At 41.1% G+C, this 19145-nt stretch overlaps 1 protein-coding gene across 2 annotated transcripts in view; it reads left to right on the top strand.

Annotated features, from left to right (window-relative positions):
• Positions 1-19145, top strand: part of CADM1 (cell adhesion molecule 1) — a 294651-nt gene that overhangs the window by 26514 nt on the left and 248992 nt on the right. The gene's annotated exons all lie outside the window — the stretch shown is intronic.

Genomic DNA, 19145 nt, shown 5'->3' with positions numbered 1-19145 from the left:
GCTCCACAAGTTACCATTCTCTGAGGTCAGCAGGAGATTTCTATGTACTGTTAATTCTTACCTCCAACCCCTACCAGCAAGTTCATGCTGTCTTCTTTCTAAAATATACTCATCGATACAGGAAGCTGCAAACACAAGGATTATCGATTGACACACTAACTGGTAGAAATCATTCCCCAGCGTGCCTTGTCTAAAAAGTGATGTCCCTTCTCTTCCTCTGGCAGTGTAATTAGGTCTTGAGATGATTGTAACCACTGCCTTCTTGGCATTCAGACCCTTTTTCATTGTAAGTTCTGTTTTCTCTCCCTATTGCAGAAAAATAATTACTTTTAGATTTAATAGTTTATACTGGAACGCTCTATTATAGCATTTTTTTTCTCTAGATTGGTACTAGACTGAACGCTGGGCTTGTCTACCAGCACAGTTGGAGATGCTGCCTTCAGAATGCTAGGTGAGCGCAGGGCACCTTTAACCCCTAAAATTAGTATCTCTGTGGATATTAAGCTGCTCTATGGGAGGACCCATGTTTAAAGATAACCTCAGACTGTCAGTTGAGTTAGTCGTTGCCTGGGGAATTGTGCAGTATGTGCCATGCTTGTTAAGTGTACCTTTCAGTGATGGGTTTAGAGTAGCACTTAAATGTGTGGATGCCCTTGGCTGGACTTTTAAGAGCCGTGACATTTACACGATGGAAACGGTGGTATGTGGGGTGTGGAGAAGTGCCAGCCTAAAGTGAAGCAGGTGATGGACTGAGAGGTAAGCAGACTTCCTTTGACTTGGCCATGGTGTAGCCATTAAGAAGAGCCCTCTGGGTTCATGGCGATGAGAGGAAAGCAAAGGAGGGTGGGGGGGGGAAGAGGAAAGAGTTCACTTTCTGGATACTTAAGTGAGGCTTCCACCCATCAAAATACTTTCCTGTTTGGCTGCCCGTTGAAACCACTGAGGCTATTGATGCAGCATTGCAGAACCTGAAAGAGCCCTTATTCCCAATATTAAATCGTATTTGTGAGGAAGTCATTAGAGGGGTTAATAAAAGCTGGAAACTATACAGGAACATTGGAGCCTTCCTCTGGCAGTTCTGGAAGCCTGAAATATTCTGGTGAAGTACCAGGAGGTAATTTATTTTCAAAATTTACTGAACCCAGTCAAGCATAGACATGAGGATAATAGAAACCTTATGCACATGTGGCAAAAAAAATAAATAAAATTCTTTGGATTTTGGATTCCTGTAACTCTCTGCACTAAGCAGCCTTGAATTAACTTCTTATTTTGTGACTCTTCCAATTTAATTTCTTCAGGTTGACCAGCTGCGGAGAAACAGCTGGTCAAAGCTACTGTTGGACTGCTAAGAGAGAAATCAGGGCCAAGAGTTCCTCACTGAAATTCACCTCCCTGGGAAGGGGAATTGTGAATTTCTTTTCTTTAAAGAAAGCAGCAGACCAGCATTCAAGTTAATCTATAGTTTCAACCTTTCCAGGGTGTATAAATAGCAATTTGAGCCACTCTGCGTTTTCATTAATGCCTAAAATTAATTGAATATATTTTAAACACTGAGCTTTCACTGAGAAATTCTTCAGCAGATTCCACGTAGGCATAATTAAAGGATGCTTACCATATTAGATTACTTGGATTGGGGATATTTTTATTATACTATGAAAGCAGTCTGCAATGAAATCTGATACGAAGAGACACAAAAGATTAGTTGGAAGCAGACAAGAACTGAAACATTGAGTTGTCTACAAAACCACATTGTGTAAGCAATAATGTTCCTTTCCATTCATTATTGCAATTATAATTATGGAACCCAAAGTATTTAATTGGCATAGCATACTCTTCACATTGAATAGATTGCATTGTTTCCATTTAAAAAAAAAATCCCTCTTATGCATTGCAAATGCATGTACATGTTGCTCTCTGGCTCTCAAGAGGCTTCTTTGTTTACGTGATGAGTGATTAACGGAATTATGGATCCTTGCTATGTAGCATCATAAATGAAAATCAAGGGAAAGAGGTTCTCTTCCACGCCTGAACGTCTGGAGTTCTCTGGCAATCTTACCCTCTCTTTCTGTCTCCAAGTGGAGAATTCAGTATTTGAGAATTGGGAAAAGCCCATTGAGTCATGTCACTCATTCTCCCCCCCGGCCGCCCGAGTGACTGGATCTGGATTGTTTGCCGTAATGTATTTTGTCCAATTAAAGACAAGGTCTAGAAACTTTGGCCATATAGCAATGTCTGTTAAGTGTGCTTTACCTTTTATAGTACTATTTGTATACCCGCGAAAGGTCTAATAGGGGTCTGGTCATGCCGGTATAACAGTGGTTTTGTTGATAGAACTCACTTCAGTCTGGGAACTGGGATAAACTGTGCTGTCATAAACTGTGTCTACATGAGGAGGGTTGCTGCAGTAGCTATGCCAGCAAGCCATTGCTAGTGTAGACCAGTAGCTCTCAACCTTTCCAGATAACTGTACCCCTTTCAGGAGTCTGATTTGTCTTGCATACTAAAAAGTGCATGTAAGGCATATAGTTTTTTACTCAGAGAGTGGTATAGGAAAGTGTTCAGTGATAACACTCGACTCTTTCTCACCAGTGGTTTATAAAACCATCAGCTATAGCGCACATATCAATTACTATAGTCAGAGTTGAAATTGAAGAGTCAGTAGCGGGCTGCTTGAAAGAATGGCTGTGTCCCCTGACTCTACCTCGTCTCATGTTGCTTTAGAAGTTAAGCGTGGCTGGACTTGGTCGCTACATGGATCGGACACCTCACAGGCACATCACGCACACTCAGACTTTTAGGTGCTGTCCAAAAGTCTCCCCCTGTCTTAGTGGTAGATAGCCTTACCACTTTTGGCTTCAGGAAGTTTCTGGTTCAATTTCTTGATGGAATGAATTCTTCCCAAATAAGTATCAGAGGGGTAGCCGTAATTTCCACTACATGCATCCAACGAAGTGGGTATTCGCCCACAAAAGCTCATGCTCCAATACGTCTGTTAGACTATAAGGTGCCACAGGACTCTTTGCTGCTTTTCCCAAATAAGGATAATCCTTCATTTGATGTTTACTTACTTGGATACCTTTCTATAGTCTGTGTTGTCCACACCAGCCTTTGCAAAAAAATTTATGTATTCTTGCTGGAATACACTTATTCATTAGCTGTTTTTATTAGAGTTATGGCTCAGGTGGCATTTTCATTCTGAGCCCCCATTTTCAGTAGCCTATCACTTTGCAAAACGATTATATTTCAGGCTGAAATTTCTTTTTTCCTCTGTTTGAGAGTGAATACATTCTGCAAAGTTACAAGAAAATCCATTGATCTTCAGGAATGCTTTAAAATAAAATTGAGATGCGTTTTTCTATTTTTTTCCTTTAAAAGGAAAATTGATGCATTAAATTACATTAATTTGACATTGCATCTGAATTGGCTGACTTGTATGCCATTAAAATCCCATAGCAACTATAACTCTCCCCTGTACCGTTATGGGGTCTTTCAATATGAGATGAGTGACTTTATATTATCCAAGACTATCTGCTAATATATTAGAAAGAGACTGGTCTTTTTTTCTGTGCAGGGTAAATAAGGCGGATGCAGTTTTAAGTGTATAACCCCATCTCTCTTTATTCTAAGATGCCCAAAGATGGTATCTGGGCCTTATGTGTGTGCTTTGGCCATGCAATGAAATATAGTTGTATTGCACACACGCAAAGAGGTGGAATTAAGATTGCTGTGGAAATCTTCTGTGAATTTACTGACTCATGCAAGTAAAAATTTCAACCTTATTAGCATTTTTTTTCCCCACAAAGGGTGGCCTGGGAGTTGCAGTAGTCGTTCGAACAGCGCTATAATTTTTCTATGAAATATGTGCTTGTCCTAAAAGAGGCAAAATCATAGCTATATTTCCTCTTACATTATTTTTGCTTCATTTTATAACCTTCCCCCTCCCCATTTTGGTGATGTGTGTATTGGGGGAGAGAGACAATGACTTCTTCTTGTAGTAAGCGAAATATGAAAAACCAAAAGCGGGGTAATACATACGCAGTAGCTGCTTGAATTCCAGAATTGCCTTTGGACATTGCCAGTTGGTGGCATTTCAGAGTGAAAATGTAGAGCATGCATATATTGTTGGCTTGATCTTGCAATACAGTACATGAGATCAATGAAACACTTCACCAGAGTGCGCACAGACTAAATGAACAGGTTTTTTGCCTTACATATAAGAACATTTGATTTTTTTACCTTGGCTTCTGTTATTAGATGTACTCAAATTTCATTTTGCCACTTAGCTTTAATCACTTTAAAGGTGACCACCTCAGCCACCATCTTGTGAAGTAAACCTGCTGGTGTATCGGTAGTTATTGCGCACTGAACTCTGCAGGTAGTGGACAGTTACCAGTACTCTGCCCATTTCTTCCTCCTCCTTGCCCCCAAGGCATGGATTTTATTAACTTTCACTCTTCCTTGGCGGGGAGTTCTACTGCTATGAAGTGCTTGCAGAAAAGTCTGACTACAATTTGAATATGTAAAATATATCCTTTCACATGTATTGCAGTATCCCTTACAGTGCTGCACAAACCTTAATTCAGTTTCCCTGTGGCAGGGCTTCTCAAACTTCAGGGCACCATTACCCCCTTCTGACAACAAAAATTACTACGTGACCCCAGGAAGGGTGACTGAAGCCTGAGCCCACCCAAGCTTCACTGCCCTAGGTTGGGGGGGCCTCCAACAAGTATAATGTCAGCCCTGGTGACCCCATTAAAATGGATTCACAGCCCACTTTGGGGTCTTGACCCACAGTTTGAGAACCGTTGCCCTATGGGATAGGCCCGGTAGGTAAATCATCTCATTCCCACTTAACAAGTGATGAAAATGTGGCAGAGAAGCATAGTGACTTATCCCAAGAGATGAGGTTAAAAATGAGGAGTTCTTTAATTCCATCCTCTGGATGATTCTGTCTTGCATAGTAAGAACATAAGACCAGCCATACTGGGTCAGACCAAAGGTCCATCTAGCCCAGTATCTGTCTACCGACAGTGGCCAATGCCAGGTGCCACAGAGGGAGTGAACCCAACAGGCAATGATCAAGTGATCTCTCCTGCCATCCATCTCCATCCTCTGACAAATAGAGGCTAGGAACACCATTCCTTATCCATCCTGGCTAATATCCATTTATAGACTTAACCACCATGAATTTATCCAGTTCTCTTTTAAACGCTGTTATAGTCCTAGCCTTCACAACCTCCTCAGGAAGGAGTTCCACAAGTTTGCGCTGGTGAAGAAGAACTTTCCTTTTATTTGTTTTAAATCTGCTACCTGTTAATTTCATTTGGTGACCTCTAGTTCTAGTATTATGGGAATAAGTAAATAACTTTTCCTTATCCACTTTCTCCACATCACTCATGATTTTATAGGCCTCTATCATATCCCCCCTTAGTCTCCTCTTTTCCAAGCTGAAGAGGCCTAGCCTCTTTAATCTTTCCTCGTATGGGACCCTTTCCAAACCACTGATCATTTTAGTTGCCCTTTTCTGAACCTTTTCTAGTGCTAGAATATCTTTTTTGAGGTGAGGAGACCCCCATCTGTTACACAGTATTGGAGATGTGGGTGTACCATGGATTTATATAAGGGCAATAATATGTTCTCAGTCTTATTCTCTATCCTCTTTTTAGTACGTGTCCTTTATCGCATGACTATATATTGCAGTGACCTTTGAGTGCACCAAGTAATCTAAAAGTCCTCTTCTTCTGCCTTGAATCTGCAACTGCAGTTTGGCTATCAGTGAGATCTGAGCAATGCGTTTTATTATGGTTATCTTTAGAATAGATTGGAAAAGGGAAACAGGAGTCTGGTATTTGACGTTTCTCATGAAACTGCTTTTAAAGTAGTTGTACAATTTAGGAGTCCATTACACAGCTGCTGCTCACTTGAGTTAATTTTGTTATCTGCCTTCTTTGTGCCTCCAGATTGTATCAGTCACTTGTGAGAAGCTAGGGATGAGTGTGGCACCTGTGACCCAGTACTTTGGATGCTGTTTTAAACTAAAAAGCTTTAGTTCCCAGGGCTGCAGGGATTTAGTGCGTCTGTCATCTTATCGTTCTTAAGAGGTACATCTCTGGCTGATTCTAGGTTCTTCCTAAAGCTGCTGTGAAGAATCTTAAGTCTGTTACATATGCAACTTGGACACTGGGGTATCCTGATATCTCACCAGGTGTCCTCTATAACTACATGCCTTGTCATATTGCTTTTTGCTCTTGAAGTTTTGTACTCAAGTTAAAATGGATTCGGGTTTTTCTCTGCTAAAAGAATTAAGCACTGTTCCAGTAGGCTTGATTTCTTTCCCCGCCCGTCCTTGCATTATCCGCTAATCCTAGCACCAGGAGAGTTTCCATCTGTGCTGAGTGCCCCAGAAGCTGCCTGGCAGGGGACAGCCAGTCTGGAAGCATTTTGGTTTTCAGGAGTTCCTGCCAGAAGGTCTGACTCTACGCACAATGAAGTGGGCAGTCGGGTACACTTTTACATAATCAGATTTATTGCTTTTAGCGTTTGAGGCTGCAGGGAGTGTTTTTTCCTCAAACAAAATTAAGAAATAATCTTTTTTTTAGCTTCACTGTTCATGTTTGAAAGACTTTCAGGAAAATGTCACGTACTCCAGTGAGCTTTATCTTTAGCCTTTCACTAAGATGGCGCTCTCATTCCTCTGCATTATATATTGCAGGATGCTAAATGTTTTGCACTCAGAAGCAGCTAGCTCCCCAGACCATGCAAGAGCTGATGTTCCTGAGGTCTGTGGAGCAGGCACCCCCAGGACCTTGCTAATTATGCAAGCCAGCCAGGGTGCAGTGGAATGACCTGAGTGCAACTGTCTCTGGAATTGCCAAGGGATTTTTTGACCAAGGAAATGATGTTGCTGCAATTCCTTTGGGAACAGAAGTCTTAGGAAAAAAAGCAGGAGTAATCTTGATAGCAGTGTGGTCTGCCTTTGAGTGTAGCAAATGAATAGCACCCAGGAAGCATTCCTGCTGCCTTTGGGAGCTGTCTACTTCTGTCTGTCTATCGCCTTCCTCTGAGATCAATATCTAAAACAGGCTTCTAAAAAAATTCAGGAAGGCAAATTGTTTCTTCTTGGTCCTTCCTGCTCAGTAAGGCAGGTGAGCCTGTGTAGCCTGTCTTTAAAAAGACACGTGGTCTTGACAGTCTTTGATGTGAAGAATCCAGGATTTGCCCTTGGAGTCTTGTTACAATGGTAACAAATTCTCTGCATTCGGAAGCAGCACCACAGATGTTTTCCAAGTACACATAAGATACAAGGATTCCTGAATTTCCTGGGTGGAGAATGTAGTATGCTTTGAGGTGCCTCCAGAGGAGAGGCCTGGCCAGTTTAAGGAATGATACAGAGCACCGTCCTGCTACGAGAAACCAGCATTTCAAACAGAAGCAGCGGCATCTGCATTATCGAGTGATACCGTGGAAGGGAACTGCCCCCTTTCTTTATCCCGAAGATTCCTTTTGAGGATGCCTCCCTTGCCCTGTGAAGAATTTCAGGGTTTTAGCAATCATCCCTGCCTGCAGCCTCATGGTGGAGGGGAATTTCTTATGCAAAGGTGAAAGAATGTGGAGGACTGTTGTCAAGGGTTTAATTCCTTTTGGAAGGTTTTTACATTCTTAGGTAGGGTTGTCAACTTTGTAACGTATAAAAACCGGGCACTCCAACAAGAGTGTCGGAACTGCCCCTTCCCTCAAGGCCCCACCTCGTTTTCTCCTCTTTTCCACTCCCCCCCATTGCTCGCTGCTCTGCCCCGCTCCCAGTGCAGGTAGGAGACGGCCCTGGCTGAGTAGGGGCTGGCGTGGGTGATGACTTTGCACCTCCCCTGCCTGTAGTAACTGGACTTTGGGTGTCTGGTCAATAGATCTCACTGGGACTTTCTAGTCAAAAAACAGGATGCCTGCCCACTCTATGTGTGGATCTGGGCTGGGAGGTTAGCTTGTAGATGCAGTGTAGACATTTCTTATGTGGTTGAGAGCCAGGATCTGTAGCTCTTCCAGCTGACCAAATTTGGTTGTGGAGCGAGGTGCTTTCTAAATCTCAAGTAAAATTAGGGGCCAAAACTGCAGGAAAACCACCATGTTTTACTTTCTTCCAAACTTGAGAGAAGTATAGAGTTTAAACAGCTATATATATATTTAGAGAGAGATCACTTTCATCCCTACTCCCAATTAAAATTACAGAGGAGAGAGTCTGGTAACCATAGACATACTTTGAATAAAAATCAGTGAAGAGGAACCTAAATTCTGAGACTTGAAAAGCAATCTATTTGGGAATCATTACCAATATGTGGAAGATGTCCTCAGATGTTTATAGCTGAAGATTTCAATGCAAATTGTGAGGGAGGAGAATAGGAAAGCCATCCTGAAAGGACTGTGGCCCACTCTGGCATGTTAGTTTCTTGCTCAATGTAAGGTGGACCAGCAAGTATTTTCATCTACGATTTTGAGAGAACAGGTCTCCTGGAATGAGTGTAGTTGGTTATCAGCAGTGTTTTCCTCCCTTAATTCTGTCTTCAAGATTAGTGGGTCTTAAAAGGAGAAAAACATATGGTTTTTGCATAAACCAATTTGTCCCACCATATGAAACAATATATCCTTCTTAGTTCTTGTTGTAAGCTTTTGTCTTCACTACACAAAAAAGATGCTGTGAAGCTCAAGCTAACTAACACAAGATAAAGGCCAATTCATGTCAAGGCCCCGTCTTTTTTGTGTAATGAGGACCACAGCATATATTAGCAAGAAGATGGCAAAGAGAAATGATCAAATAATTGCATTAAGTGAGTCCATCTCTGCAGCTTGGAATATCCTCGGGCAGTAACTCCAGGATTGGATTTTTCAGCCCATAAGTGCCTGATTGCTTCTGAGTGCCCCATTCTTTGTTTACTGCACTCTCCTTGAAGATGTTGGCCTTGATTTTGTTGCGTTAAGGCCCCCTTATGCTGCTCTAGCTGCAACGTGGTGCTTGAAAATGGCCAGGAATGCAACTCTGAGATTATCCTAATGGGACAGAGACGTGTCACTTGTGTGACTAGCTGAGAATGCTGCACTGCCACTCTTGTACCTTCTAGTCCCCTTACAGGGAAAGTGTCTGAGATTCAAACCCATAGGTGGGTTTCATAACTAATGTGGTAGCATTCCCACCCCACTTCTCTTCCACATCTCCCTCCTCTTCTTATTGGTACCTTGGCAGTAACTAGTTTGCTTTTGTTCTCAGAATTGTAGTCATTGGAGGTGCTCACATCTGTGAAGTAGGATTTATGTAATTTTGATACTTGTTACACACAGCCAAAACAAGCAACTTGAGTTGTAGATGACAATTTGATCCGTGAAGTTCCATGGAACTCTTAAAATATGTGAATGCTCATTTTTTTCATTAAGAAAGAAACAATACATTTGGTCCTTCCATATTCATATTTCTGCTGATTGCTGGTGATACTAGTTAGAGTTGTCCTTCCCCAATCTTTTAACATCTCCACAGATTGAAAGAGAGTAGTTTGCAATAGACCAATCTAAAAACTCTTGCAAATATGACCTGGTTTTGAAGCTGCTTGTTCTTCTGTTGGCTGATCTTTGCTGGGGAATGGGGAGATGTGCTGAAACGCTGTGTGTGACACTTGAGTGAAAGAGTTGGAATTGGATTTACAAGATACTATTCCAGCAACTAAATGTCCATGGTGTTTATATAGCTTATCTCTATTCATCTGCATTTGCAGGGCTCTGCTCACCAAGTGTTAATGTAAACACTCTATTTTGAGACTCTGGTCCATTTGCCTTCTGGAAATCCATCCATTATAACATGGTAGTAAACCTTTGTACATAAAAACAACACATCCCTGTGGACGGAATGGCTTTACATAACTGCTCACAAACACATGCTGCTTACAGTAAATGACTGAGAACACTCACCACCTGTATCAACAGTTCTGTGTGTTGAACCTGTCCTGTTTAATTACAATACTCTTGCTCTTGGGAGGGGAAGTAGCTTGGCATAATGGATAAAGCACTTGACTGTCACGTCTAGTTTGAGTTCAAGTCCTGCTTCAGGCCCTAATTGGTAGATGGGGGAGGGAATTACTCTTTGTTCCATCCCCAGGGTCCAAAGTCTACTTATCTTTGACATTCTCCATGCAAGGGACACCTGAGACTGCCAGTTTGAACACATACTTTAAAGACAAGCTACCAGAAAGTGGGTTATCCTGGCTAGGGTTGAAGTCCTTGATGGGACAGTTTTTGAGAACCCAAGTTGTGCTGTATGACAGTATGTAGCCATCAGATGTAAGAGGTTTCTTTCAGAGGAAGATAAGTGCTATGAATTATAGGTGTAGCCTTAACATATGCTGGAGATGATTAGAGGGATGCCTATTTAAAATATAGCAAGGTTGTTTTTTTTAAGTGGCAAAATAACTTCCCCTACTCTTTGGTTCCACTGAGTATTTTACAGTCTGTTAGCTTTTTAAAATGTCTTTCTTCTCCCTTTTGCAATGTGAAAGGCCACACAAACAGCAAGAATGCTGAGTACTCAGAGAGGAAAGTGACTATACACAGAGTACTCTGAATTACTAATTTAGAAGCAATAAATATATATTTTTCTTTCAAACTTGATATCTTTTAAAACTTTCTTTTTTTTGTCAAATGATCAGTAGATAAGGGAAAAATGTCAGTAGCCACTGTAGTATGATACCTTTTACGATGTTAAGAAAATTGCCAAAACACTTTCACCTCTGAAGCAAAAATAAAATGTGCGGCTTCTTTAGTTTTTCAGGCTGTGTGCGCAATGAAATTGTTAAAATCAGTAGAATGTTTGGAACTGTAAAGTTAAGATCGCCTGGGATGTTACTGTTTCACATTTGGCTTGAAGGCATGCATGTTCTGAATAAAAGTGCCATAAGCATTAGCTGATGGGACTGCAAGGAGGAAGTGTGTAATTTTCAGTAACAGAGATCAGTTTTAAGAATTGAAATATGAGAAATGGAGAATGGAAAATTACAAGAACTCATGTGTTGTATTCTCCCCACACCCCCATCTGCTGTGGACTCAGACAAATTGGTGTTCAAAGCGGTCACTGCTGATCATGACTCTGCTAGAAAAACAGCTTTACAGGGCTGACCTTAAGTACAAAATGGGCAGTAATTCAAACTCCTATGGGGGCTTAGGGAATGAATGCAGGTTATTGGTTTTGGCAATGAAAAAGTTGGTGGGTAGCATCGCTTAGACCTTTGACTGAAAATGCAGAGAAGCTGAGCAAAAGCTGTGTGCCCCACCAAGCAATTCATTATTTTCATTGGCACAATGTATTGCCCGCTGTTTTAGAAATTATCTGAAACGTAGGGTAGGCTGGAAAGGGTCTGTTGCTTTAAATATTACTGTGGCAGACTCTTCACTTAAGTAGTTTGAGTACCCCAGATGTACACTTAAGAATTTTTGCTGGGAGTCCAGAAATCCTGATTTTTTTTCCAAAGAGTATTTGTGGAAGTTGGATAGACTAAACTATAAGATTTTTTTTAACCCGTTTTTGTCATCTTACACAAGTGTGATTTAGGAAGAGGAGAGGATGGATGAATGAATCTCTCACTGGAGAATGGTAGTGGTGCATATTGGTGTGGAAGTGAAACCTATATATATCCTTGGAGTGCAGATAATTTTCTGGAAATGAAACATACTTGATTATGAAAACCTGGCCATCCGTTACCTATTCCTGCTCTCTGGTTGCTCCTTGTACATGAGCGTTTATGAAAATGGGTAGTCTGTTGTTGAAAAATCAAAATGAAATTTCTAATTATTTTTATGAATGTGTCCTCAAATGGTGGGGAAGAAAGGGTTATTTGACTTTTTAACTAGTGAAGTTTCATCTATTATTGAGGTTGGCTTAGTTGAAGGCTCTGGGAATACACTTGGCAGGGAAAAGAATAGGATGTTCATGTTTTCAGGCATTGTCTTTCCTTCAATTAAGGAAGCCGCAGAATGAATTTTCTAAACTGAATGTTAAATAAGAGGACAGTTAAACAATGTACCATTCCACTAATGAGTGCTTGGCAAAACATGCTGAGATGAGCAGCTGGAGTTATTACTGATGTTAATGCACTTTCACAGTATGGTGCCCTGAGGTCACTTCTTTATGCTTACAAATAGGAGAAGACTTCTTATTTTAAAGACAGAAAGGTGGGATGGGCAGAAGAAGAGTGAAAACGTGTTCAGAAGCTGCAGAGATGCTTTGCTTTAGCTTCTCCATGTGGGTTATTGGTATTCAGGCAAGATCTTGGTACTGAAGTGTGTGGGAAGCACTTAGAAATGATTCATAGATTCATAGACTCTAGGACTGGAAGGGACCTCGAGAGGTCATTGAGTCCAGTCCCCTGCCCTCATGGCAGGACCAAATACTGTCTAGACCATCCCTGATAGACATTTATCTAACCTACTCTTAAATATCTCCAGAGATGGAGATTCCACAACCTCCCTAGGCAATTTATTCCAGTGTTTAACTACCCTGACAGTTAGGAACTTTTTCCTAATGTCCAACCTAAATCTCCCTTGCTGCAGTTTAAGCCCATTGCTTCTTGTTCTATCATTAGAGGCTAAGGTGAACAAGTTTTCTCCCTCCTCCTGATGACACCCTTTTAGATACCTGAAAACTGCTATCATGTCCCCTCTCAGTCTTCTCTTCTCCAAACTAAATAAACCCAATTCTTTCAGCCTTCCTTCATAGGTCATGTTCTCAAGACCTTTAATCATTCTTGTTGCTCTTCTCTGGACCCTCTCCAATTTCTCCACATCTTTCTTGAAATGCGGTGCCCAGAACTGGACACAATACTCCAGTTGAGGCCTAACCAGCGCAGAGTAGAGCGGAAGAATGACTTCTCGTGTCTTGTTTACAACACACCTGTTAATGCATCCCAGAATCACGTTTGCTTTTTTTGCAACAGTATCACACTGTTGACTCATATTTAGCTTGTGGTCCACTATGACCCCTAGATCTCTTTCTGCCATACTCCTTCCTAGACAGTCTCTTCCCATGTAATGCAAAATCCTGGGTAGGGGTGCCAAAGTCTCAGCGCACTTTGTTTAAAATAAATAAATAAAAACTACTGTTTGCTGAAGGTGCACTCGTTCTGGGCAGGTGAGAAAAACTGCAGCTTTTATTCGTCCTCTCCTTGAACAGGTAAACATCAGTATCTACTGCACTCTGTAGAGTTAAATGAAAAACATAAGTGATCAGCTTTTGTCGTGACAAATGGAGACTGTCATTTAATTTTTATCCCCAATTATACAGCTCTGGGACCAATTTTTCAGGTGGAATGTTGGAGCCATTAGAAAGAAATAAATAAACTATACTGCATTCCATCATTTTTCTGGCAGCTACCCAATGGTCTGTAGCCTTATTACGTGTACTTTTTTTATATGGATATTTTTCTCTGGGCTTCTACAAGGTTCTTATTTAACTCTCTACTGACTCTCTTGAGAGTAGGAGCATTAAATAAATTTTACAGCCAGATTCTTGAGTGGAAGCAGAAAACACAAAATGTTAGCTGTAGTTCTGTACCAATGCTTATTCTCTGATTTTCTTGGTAAATTGGTGGCTGATATCTTAAGTTTTCACCCATGTTGTTTCTAGAATGAAAATCGCTTAGCTTTGCTGGTGTATATCAAAGGCCTTCTAATGTTTAGGCTGTTTCTTTATAAGAAAAGAAGGACTTGCATATCTCTTTGAGTCTAGTAAACTGAAAAACCTGAAAATATTTTATGGAACATATATTAAAATAGGCAGTCGGACATCTCTCTCTCTTGCTTATCAGACTGGGTTTACAGTATAGTAAAGCTGTTTCCTGTCATATAAGCTTTTAGTGTCACTGGTTCTCCAACATGGTTACAATTTTGTGGATACTAAAACCGTATTTTTGTTTGAAGTATTAACATCTGGAGGCTTATGTGTGGCAAATCCTATGCACGTGTCTCTTGCACTTGGTGAAATTCTTCAACAGTCTGTCTGTCTAGATAAGGCCTACCCATTTGGATACTTTCTAGAGTTCAACGAAGTCTTTGTTTTTTCTTTGTGTGTAGTCTGTCCTGTTGCCAAGAAGCAGTAGCCTAAAATGGTAGCTTGAGTCTCCAAAAAGTAGACTATCAAAACGTTAAACATGATTTCTGCTTAGAGAAGTTTGATAGTACATAGAAAGAAATTTAATTCAAAGTTTTCTTTAGATATTCTAAGGGAAGTTGTTACCTTGACAGAAGCTGAAGGGGGGAGCTATATACTTTGTCTGTGCATACAAGACCTTCAGCTGATAGTTACCATTGTAAATTCAGGCCAAAGGGCGTTGTTTTTATGTGAAAGGTTTTACCAGAAAACCTATTGTATTATCAATCTCGTCCACTTTCTTTTCAGGGACTAATAGTTGCAGACATTCTCTGCCTACTATTCTAAAGGCATGAAGTTTCTAGATACCGCAGTTTGCCTTTGTGTTTCTTTTACACTTTTTAAACACCATTCCTGACTGCCATTTTAAGATGAGAATTCAAGGTTTTTTGGTTTTTTTGTGGGTTTTTTGTTGTTGTTTTTTCCGTTTTGTGTCTTAGGCTGCATGCTGATATGTGGCAAAGCTGTCTACAGTTGATACTGCTACAGCTGATATGTTTTCTTAATTAACTAATTTACAAGAACTGCATACAAGTTATTTGTTTCTTTGACTAATAGGAATATAAATAAAACAAAACACCCAACTAGCTGCAGTTCCAGACATACCCTACGCTTATTGAACACACAATCCTTTGTTGCTTGTGTTGACATAATAAAATAGCTCCATTTGGTTAACACAGTTCCTGCAGAGGAAATGCCTGAGATTAGCATGTATTAAGTTTTGTTTCCAGGGAGAATTTCTTTGACAAACTTATCTCCTTTAAAACGAAGTGATGATTAATTCTTGGTATAAAAACTAGGTAGTAAAATGAATGTGTCCTTTTGCATGTGTCTTCCTTCGCCAGTGAATTGATTCCTCCTTGTTAGCCTATGGAGACAGAAGAAATATGGTGTTCGAGGTCATTTGCCTACATAAGCAGCAGGGGCAGCCCGGACCTGACAGATATTCTTATGCTTCCTTCAGGTGGGTGCTGTGGCCTCCTCTGATATCAAGCCCCTGGTTCTTTGGAGTCAGTAGTTTGAGTCCCATTTATCAGTGGAAGTTCTTCAAGGGAGAAATCTCGTCGAAGAGCTGTAAGGAATAGGGACTGACTGTGTTCCTGAAAAGGGGAGTGCCCTTCAGGGTCTATCCCCGTCTTCCTGTGGGTGGTACAAAATTAGAGATGCCATTCTGGGTTTTGTACATCCTCGCAGGCTCTGGGTACCTGTAAGAAATGCCAGTTGACTGATGTTGGCCTTTCTACTTTCCTCTCCCCTCCAGAACGGCAGAACCGTCTCCAAGAGCATCTTCCAACCCCTCTCATGCTCTGTGATATTTCACATATCCCCGTTTGATGTGGCTTTTCCACAGACTTCAAGGGAAATGTGGTAACCGCTGCCATACAGTGATAGCTGATACCTTCCTGCATGTATATAGCTGCCCAAGTACACTAATATTGTACCAATCCCTTCCTCCTTCCCCCTCCGGCTGCAGCCTTCAAGCCTTCTTTTAAATCACAAAATAGATCTGAGAGAAACCCATGCCCTTTATGAAGATTATTTCTATATCAGAAATCTGAATCAGGCATGTTACCTGGAATGAACTAGAAAACCGATTTCATCGCTCTGGATATTTAAGGTAGCTAGTCCTATTCCACAGGAGTAACATCTGCTTTTGGCCACCAAAGGGAGGGTTGCCACATTAAAGTTGGTCAGTGGAGTAATGTGGCTGTAATTTTGTAAATGCTACAAATTATAAGGACATTGTCAGCTCCCTCAAACACATCAATTGGGACAGATGGGTTTCCAAGCTGTGGTTTGGAACATTTGAATTTTCAGTAATGGGCATGCATCCCCAAGTGTGGTGAACTGTTATGTGGCTTATAAGGTTATGATAGTGTGTCCTTCCTCCATTGTAGTTCTATGATAACTGTTTACTGTGAGTAACCTTCTCTACTTGCAGAATTCTGTGGTATATTACAGACACCCTCCGAGTTACACAAACTGAATTTATGCAAATCCGCACTTACGGAAAAAGTTCCGTAAGCTAGAAATAGGAGGGTTTTTTGCACGCAATGGTCGGGTATATGTTTCTGACTTATGCAAAATTCAAGTTACGCAAGACGTTCTGGAACAGAACGCTTGCTTAAGTTGGGGAGCGTCTGTATATCCATTTGTCAGTACTTGATAGTGTCTCTGAATGAGAGTGCAAAAGATCTGACCTGGGGTTATCTCCTTACGTCTCTCTCATTTCAGCTACACTTCAGCCTTTAATAAACTACTCCCACAAAGCCTTAACATAATATGACAGACCCTTAACTATAGCAAGCTTAATAACTGATTTACTTACGTTCACCTATGTGCCCCCATGCATATTCAAAGCTAATAAGCAACATATCTCTGTCGGTCTGATACTCCTATGCCATTTTACCTCTAGTAAACATAAAATCACCCTCGACATGAGACAATGTCATAGGTTATAAGATCATGTCAGGGATGAACAAGCTGCATAATTACACAAATATTCTGCTATGTTAAACCTACAATTAAATATAGTAGTTGGTCAGTCTGTTGTTTTAATGGATGAGTCATGCTGTTCTGAGCGTAGGTTATGCTATTTTGCTAGATGCTCACAATAGATCAATAGTAATTTTGTTATAGGAATGGGTCAGATGTCAAAGAACAGAAATATGCTTTCAAATACCACTGACTTTCTATGACAATTAATATGGTGAAAGGTGTTGCTTGAAATCGAGGCATTAATAGCGGGTTTTGTTGTCCACCTGTTCAAGGGAAGGCTTTAAATTACCTTTTTGGTTGCTGGCTAGTGTGATAATACCTGTACGTGCTGCTTTTCTTTCCTTCTCTCAGTCCCTTTATTTGAACACAAAGGAAACATTAAATGTCCTTTCCGGAAGAGATGAGGCATTTAGAAAGTGTATCCATGTTACTGCAGGTCCCAGGTGTGTCTTCAAATCTTAGTATACTGAGGGATGCACCAAAGGTGACAAAGGAATAGCCTTTTGGAGTAGTTGCAGTCGCCAAACATAAGTAATGGAAAAACTATTACATATATACACACACCACCATAGTGAAAGGCACCTCGAAGTTCCAGTGCCATCTATACGAGTTAAGATTCTGTGTGTATGTGAGAGACAGAGAGAGTGCGAGCCTTAATTATGGCATTTCCTAATTTTTGAGCGTGTTTGACTTTGCAACCTTAACTTTTTAATGTAGTTTTGGAATGCAATTCCTAAGTTATTAAAAAAGCTACAACTTGCCTCCCCCCTCCTGGAAATCCCATCATGTGGAATCATATTGACCCCCAGCTTGGGTTATGGGCACTGTGTGGACTGTGAGATTCACAGCACAGGCTGTACCGCTTGAGCTAATGGAGTAACTGGTAGAGGATAATAGGCCACTGCTGCTACGTGGGACAGTCACTAGAGGGTGGGGGGATGAGACAGACATTTGCAGAGGAATGTAGAAACTGAGGATTGCTGGATTCAGTTACAAGTTCTACTAGTTACAGATCCATATGCCCTTAGGCTGCCTCTATCTCCCTCCATTCTGTTCACCTTCTATGTCTCCTGCAGCTATGCCTATATAACCCCTCTCTATTCTTTCCTCTTCTGTACATGTGTATGTCCCATCCTCCTCCTCATTCCCTAGGTACCAACAAGGGGAGCACAAATGTACCAGAGACAGGGTCCCTGCAGCCCTTACTGCCAGGAGCAGCAATTGAGGGAGAAATCCTGCATCCTTCGGGCTCAGTTGTTCTGTGGGGATAGAGCAAGTGCAGTCCAGTTGACACAGAGGAACTATGTGGGAGTGGATCATACTCCGTGCAGGTGAAATCTCTGGAGAATTCAGCTTCCAAACAAACAAGTCTCTTGTATAAATGGAGACACTTCTTTTTCAGAGGCTTACAACTTGGCGAACTTGGGGAGGAATTGCAGAAGGCACATCCATGACACAAGGACAATTGCCACCTGCCAAACGTCAAGCCCTTACTCCAAAGTATGAAGCACTAGATCAGGGGTAGTCTCACACCACCCTCCCCCCCCCCAACCCTGGGTCCAAATTTCTTGGTTAAGGTATAGTCAAGGTCCAGACTCCAGAGAAACATTTTCCATACCCCCAATAACAATAATAAGTAAATAAAGATTTTGCTGTCCATTCAAAAGCATCAGGTGGTCCTGATTTGGCCCAAGGCCCATCTCCACTAACTACCCCGAGCAGCTCAGTGAAACCATTGCAGGGATTTTTTTCAATGTGGGCAAAACAATGTAGTTTTTCCCCCATCTTGTTCTCGGACATAGTTGGATCATTTTTGAGGAAATCCCCCCCCCCTTTTTTTTTTTAAAGGGTCTGGCAGACACCCAACATAGACACTTTCAGCCTGAACTGTTAGTTTGGCAAATTTTGTAAGCTGCATCCTTAACTACAAGAAAAGCAGGTAGTGACCTCTATTTTAAGGGAGGCAGAGGGGATTTTGTTCTAAGGAGAGTAGTGCTAGTCATATCAATTTAACAGGTAAATAGAGCAAAAGAAGGCTAAATATAATAATAATTTGTTAGGCAAGCATCACTGATTGGATCTCTTAAGATGAGTGGAAAATAACCACTGTTAAAGTAATTGTTAACTGTTTCTATTCTACATGAACAGGGATTATAACCCTGCCCTGCCTCCAGGTGTTCTAAGGGTTAATGTTTACACCCTTCATTGACTGCATCAAGCACTATAAAAATGCTACATGTGACTTTATTAAGAAAAAAACACACACAAGTAAGTAACACTTTCTGTGTGTGACATTCCAGAGCAGTGGACATCAGTCTCCAGGTAAGTAGTAAGCAGCAGGTAGAATTGTTTGGATGCTGCAGTACACAAACCCTGGGTTTTCCAATGAAATGGACTGGTTTTATAGAGGCATGCAGCATTTTTGTAGCCATGTCAGTCCCAGGATATTAGAGAGATGAGGTGGGTGAGGTCA

The sequence above is a fragment of the Chelonoidis abingdonii genome, chromosome 18, assembly GCF_003597395.2.
Source record: "Chelonoidis abingdonii isolate Lonesome George chromosome 18, CheloAbing_2.0, whole genome shotgun sequence".
NCBI classification, from domain to species: Eukaryota; Metazoa; Chordata; order Testudines; family Testudinidae; genus Chelonoidis; species Chelonoidis abingdonii.
The sequence above is the reverse complement of the archived record's forward strand: the minus strand, read 5'-3'. Positions and strand labels throughout refer to the sequence as shown.